Source organism: Eschrichtius robustus, chromosome 12, assembly GCF_028021215.1.
Source record: "Eschrichtius robustus isolate mEscRob2 chromosome 12, mEscRob2.pri, whole genome shotgun sequence".
In the NCBI taxonomy this organism is placed as follows: Eukaryota; Metazoa; Chordata; class Mammalia; order Artiodactyla; family Eschrichtiidae; genus Eschrichtius; species Eschrichtius robustus.
The window spans coordinates 86,459,353-86,465,119 of record NC_090835.1 but is presented as its reverse complement, the minus strand read 5'-3'; the positions used below and the strand labels follow the sequence as shown (position 1 = coordinate 86,465,119).

Here is a 5,767-nt window from a genome sequence, read left to right as displayed (position 1 = left end):
GCTCCAGTGGCGCAATCGGTTAGCGCGCGGTACTTATAAGACAGTACACTTGTGAGCGATGCCGAGGTTGTGAGTTCGAGCCTCACCTGGAGCAACTTTTACTACCCTCTAGCCCATACAACGAGACAGGCCAAATTTGAGGTCACCCCCCGAAGAGACCAACTGTTGTGATTTCTGTCCTACATCTTGCTTGTGATTTGTCTTAAAATTCTCTCTTAAAGTCACGCATAACAAGTACCATCCTGCTGAGTGTGGTGCCTGCCTTCTTCCAACACTTTGGCAATTTATCATTTGACACTTGCCAAGACGACTGTTCACAGTATTCAACTACGTCTGATTTGTCAACTATGTGAAATGCGGACGATCTTGGTTTTTCTTACAAGACTTTAAGTGGAAAATTTCCTGTCCTTGAACTTGCTTTCCTCCGTTTCTCCACTCCTCTGGCTTCCTCTGGGATGCTTATTACTCTTTATAAGTCCATGCTGCCTGTAGATATATTGGCGACACAGGTATTCAGTCTCAGAAAATGAGTTGAGTCAGGAGCCTATGTGTGGGTCACTTAATCTCACCTGGATCTTAAACATTATCAGAGTCATCCTGAGACACGGACATGGAGCTCTCCGGCTTTACAAAAGATTTATAATTGCCCGTGCTCAAGTGCTCAGCACTATCAGTTCCTTTTCAGCTGCTGCTACGTTTTGGAGTGCTTACGTTCTCCCCGGCCCCACCCTGAGCTGCCCACCAGGTACATGTAGGTTCGAAACAAGACTCACAGACCAATTTAGATTACCGCTGGTAAAGAAGTGATCATGGATAACTTACTTACCAAGATATACAATAGACATATCAATAGGGGCTATTCAGAGTGTTGTTTTTAGTGTTAAATGAGATAATAAATTATTGATTGATTAATGGCCACAAATTCCTCCCATTATACATGTCCCTTTGCAATGTGGTTGTGCAGCAGCTACCATTAAGAGGCGGAGTCTATTTCCCTCCCTCTTGTATGTGAGCTGAACTTGTGCTCTGGCCAATAGAATGCTGTGGTAATGGTGTTGTGGAAGTGAGATTGTGAGAGTTCCAAGATGGCCTCAAGAGTCTTACAACTTCTTCTCTTGTTGTCTTGGGACCCTGAGACACCATGTGAAGAAATCCCACCTAACTTCCTAGAGGATGGAAAATCATGTGAAGAGTGAGTCCCTGCCATACCAGCCATCCCAGCCACACTCACCAGACTGTGAGTGGGAACATTTTGGACCATCTGGTCCCAGTCAAGCTGCCAGGTGACTGCAATCAATGAGTGACCACAAGCAAAACCAGCAAAAGAATTGCCTGGTTAAGCACAGCCCAATTTGTTGAACTTCAAAATTGCAAACAAAATAAATAATTATTGTTTTAAGCCACTAAATTTAGGTGAGGTTTGTTACAAAGATGTAGTTGACTGATAATGGCATTTAGCATGGAATAAGAGTCTATAACAAGCAAACAGATTGATTTAGTAAAAATTACCCACAAAGAAAAGCCCAGACATCTTCACTGCTGAATTCTCCCAAACATTTTTTTTAACATCTTTATTGGAGTATAATTGCTTTACAATGGTGTGTTAGTTTCTGCTTTATAACAAAGTAAATCAGTAATACATATACATATGTTCCCATATCTCTTCCCTCTTGCATCTCCCTCCCTCCCGCCCTCCCTATCCCACACCTCTAGGTGGTCACAAAGTACAGAGCTGATCTCCCTGTGCTATGCGGTTGCTTCCCACTAGCTATCTATTTTACGTTTGGTAGTGTATATATGTCCATGCCACTCGCTCTCTTTGTCACATCTTACCCTTCCCCTTCCCCATATCCCCAAGTCCATTCTCTAGTAGGTTTGTGTCTTTATTCCTGTCTTGCCACTAGGTTCTTCATGACCTTTTTTTTTTCTTTCCTTAGATTCCATATATATGTGTTAGCGTACTGTATTTGTTTTTCTCTTTCTGACTTACTTCACTCTGTATTACAGACTCTAGCTCCATCCACCTCACTACAAATAACTCCATTTCATTTCTTTTTATGGCTGAGTAATATTCCATTGTATATATGTGCCACATCTTCTTTATCCATTCATCCGATGATGGACACTTAGGTTGCTTCCATGTCCTGGCTATTGTAAATAGAGCTGCAATGAACATTTTGGTACATGACTCTTTTTGAATTATGGTTTTCTCAGGGTATATGCCCAGTAGTGGGATTGCTGGGTCATATGGTAGTTCTATTTTTAGTTTTTTAAGGAACCTCCATACTGTTCTCTATAGTGGCTGTATCAATTTATATTCCCACCAACAGTGCAAGAGTGTTCCCTTTTCTCCACACCCTCTCCAGCATTTATTGTTTCTAGATTTTTTGACTATGGCCATTCTGACCGGTGTGAGATGATATCTCATTGTAGTTTTGATTTGCATTTCTCTAATGATTAATGATGTTGAGCAGTCTTTCATGTGTTTGTTGGCAATCTGTATATCTTCTTTGGAGAAATGTCTATTTAGGTCTTCTGCGCAGTTTTGGATTGGGTTGTTTGTTTTTTTTGTTATTGAGCTGCATGAGCTGCTTGTAAATCTTGGAGATTAATCCTTTGTCAGTTGCTTCATTTGCAAATATTTTCTCCCATTCTGAGGGTTGTCTTTTGGTCTTGTTTATGGTTTCCTTTGCTGTGCAAAAGCTTTGAAGTTTCATTAGGTCCCATTTGTTTATTTTTGTTTTTATTTCCATTTCTCTAGGAGCTGGGTCAGAAAGGATTTTGTTGTGATTTATGTCATAGAGTGTTCTGCCTATGTTTTCCTCTAAGAGTTTGATAGTGTCTGGCCTTACATTTAGGTCTTTAATCCATTTTGAGTTTATTTCTGTGTGTGGTGTTAGGGAGTGTTCTAACTTCATACTTTTACATGTACCTGTCCAGTTTTCCCAGCACCACTTATTGAAGAGGCTGTCTTTTCTCCACTGTATATGCTTGCCTACTTTATCAAAGATAAGGTGACCATATGTGCGTGGGTTCATCTCTGGGCTTTCTATCCTGTTCCATTGATCTATGTTTCTGTTTTTGTGCCAGTACCAAACTGTCTTGATTACTGTAGCGTTGTAGTATAGTCTGAAGTCAGGGAGCCTGATTCCTCCAGCTCCATTTTTTGTTCTCAAGATTGCTTTGGCTATTTGGGGTCTTTTGTGTTTCCATACAAATTGTGAAATTTTTTGTTCTAGTTCTGTGAAAAATGCCAGTGGTAGTTTGATAGGGATTGCATTGAATCTATAGATTGCTTTGGGTAGTAGAGTCATTTTCACAATGTTGATTCTTCCAATCCAAGAACATGGTATATCTCTCCATCTATTTGTATCACCTTTAATTTCTTTCATCAGTGTCTTATAATTTTCTGCATACAGGTCTTTTGTCTCCTTAGGTAGGTTTATTCCTAGATATTTTATTCTTTTTGTTGCAGTGGTAAATGGGAGTGTTTTCCAAACATTTTTTAATCGATATTAATTCTTCACAAACTCTTTAAAAATTGGGAAAGAAGGCCATATTACCCTGATGCTAAAACCAGTCAAAGACATAATGAGATAAGAAAACTATAGATCAATATCTCTTATAAACATGGACACAAAAGTACTCAACAAAATACTAGCAAACAAAGTCCGGCAACATATGAACAGGGATTACAAAAGGGCATGAGGAAACGTTTGGGGGTGATGTCTATGTTCATTATCTTTATTGTAGTGATGGTTTCATGAGTTATAAATATGTCAAACTATAAGTTTAAATATATGCAGTTTATTTTAAGAAAATAGTGCCTCAGTAAAGCTGTTTAAGAGGTACATTCATGGGGAAAAACTCATTACGGCATTTGGCAAGAGTAGTTGTGGATTTTTTTTTTTTTCTTTCTCTCTTTTTTTAATCCTATACTGTGGAAGAGTTGTGTCTGATTAGATTTATTTCTGCTTTGAATATTTTAAAGAAGTCCCTGGTAAACGAAAGGATGTGGAATTTTCTCAGTAGGAAGACTTGACAACTAATTCAAAATATTTCATAGTTTAAGACTATTTAACATTGCGATTCCTTCTTGAATCTACTTTGATACGTCATATTGTTCTATTAATTTGCCCATTACATCTAAATATTTAAATGTATTTGGCCACATTCTTTCCACTTGTGTAGAGGCTGCTCCCTCTTCTTCCTAATTTGCGTGACTGGCCTCTTCTCATAGTTTCAGGTCTCTGTTTCAACCCTGGTTCCTCAGATATTGCTGAAAGTCCAACTACTTCATCCCACACCGTGCGGAGGAACCCACAGGAGGTCTCTGCAGAGGCCAGAGAAGGACCGCGCGCCTCTCGGGAGGCAGCCACCTGAATCAGGGGCGGGTTTTAGAACATCGTTTCTCTAGCGCCTCTAAAATGTGGCAAGTTTTCCTTTCGCAAGGGGGCGACATTTAAACTGACTTCAAAAAAAAATCTCTCAACATAAAGACGCGTTTTCAGCGTCAAATTGCCGAGAACCAACTGAAAACCAATGGAAGAGTGAGGGTCGTCTCACGCTAAAATAACAGAGACGTCCCGGCACCGCCTGACCAGCGAGCAAAATTCCTTGACATTTGTGCCCTGTCGCACCCACCTCGTTCACTGTGCTCACCCAACCCACTAAAAGAGGGTCAGAAAGACCAGGGCTGGCGCTTTTCCCTGTTCCCACACCTGTGTGCCTGTCTGGCCAAGGACTTCTAAAGTACGAGCGGTTGGATGCAGGGGGCTGGCGCCGACCCCACTTACTGAATCAATCATACCAGAGTGGAGATCTCTGGAGTGCTCAGATGCTATAATTTGGAATCTGAGAGCTGGGACAGTGATGCCTGGGAAAAGCGAACCGGAGCGGGAAAAAGGGACTTACAACCACGAAGGGATTCGAACCCTCAATCTTCTGATCCGAAGTCAGACGCCTTATCCATTAGGCCACGTGGTCCTGCGGGCTTCCAGCTGTGAAAAATATTACAAGTGTGAGAATCTGGACTATTTCTGTATTATTTAGTATTGATATAATTCTTACGAAGAGACGTCTTCCTCATTAATCTTATTTAAAAGATGGTGTCACTGATACAAAAGCCAAGTAACTTCTCCAAGAAATTACGGTAAGAGGCTAAGGCAAAATGGAAATTCCGCTTTTCTCCAAACTCCTGCCCTTAGTTTGACACCAAATTTCTTCTCTGAACAAAATTTTACACTTGCATGGCGATGCCTCTCTCAGCCGGTTGCATTAACCTGTAAAGAAATAGAAGGAGAAAAGGACTGAATGTCCCTCTGTAATCACGGCTACAAACGCTCGGTTTACCTTCAGAATGGATACAGAGTCAGAATTAAGACCCTCCGGGAATAAATGAAAATCACAAGAAAGACCCCTCCTGCCACCCTCTCAGCTGGGCGCCCAATCCTGCCAAGACTGCTTCAATTAGGATTGAATCGAGAAGCGTCTTCCTAGGCCTGGCCCCTCTTGGAAACCACGATGAATAGACCCGCTGAGTACCCTCCAGGGAGACCTTTGTTAAAAAGCCCAACAGTTGCACTTAGTGAGCAATTAGAAAATGGCCCTCCTCTTGTGCAGCCACTGGGTTGCGGTGTTGTGTGGCTCAGAGGTAAGGAGCCAGACTTCAGGTTAGAAAGGCGGGGTTTTGAGTCAATTTGTGGTGCTCGTGTATTTTCTTTCCGGCACCTCATTTTCCCCAGCCGCCCTCATCTCAGTGGATCCC

General features: G+C 41.4%; 2 non-coding genes across 2 annotated transcripts; one reads left to right on the top strand and one right to left on the bottom strand.

Moving 5' to 3' along the window:
• Positions 1–94, top strand: TRNAI-UAU (transfer RNA isoleucine (anticodon UAU)). Its single transcript has 2 exons — positions 1–38; positions 59–94. It is a non-coding gene; the product is annotated as a tRNA-Ile (tRNA).
• A 4,819-nt stretch (positions 95–4,913) lies between these two features.
• On the bottom strand, positions 4,914–4,986 carry TRNAR-UCG (transfer RNA arginine (anticodon UCG)). The gene has a single exon. It is a non-coding gene; the product is annotated as a tRNA-Arg (tRNA).
• Positions 4,987–5,767: the final 781 nt, after the last annotated feature.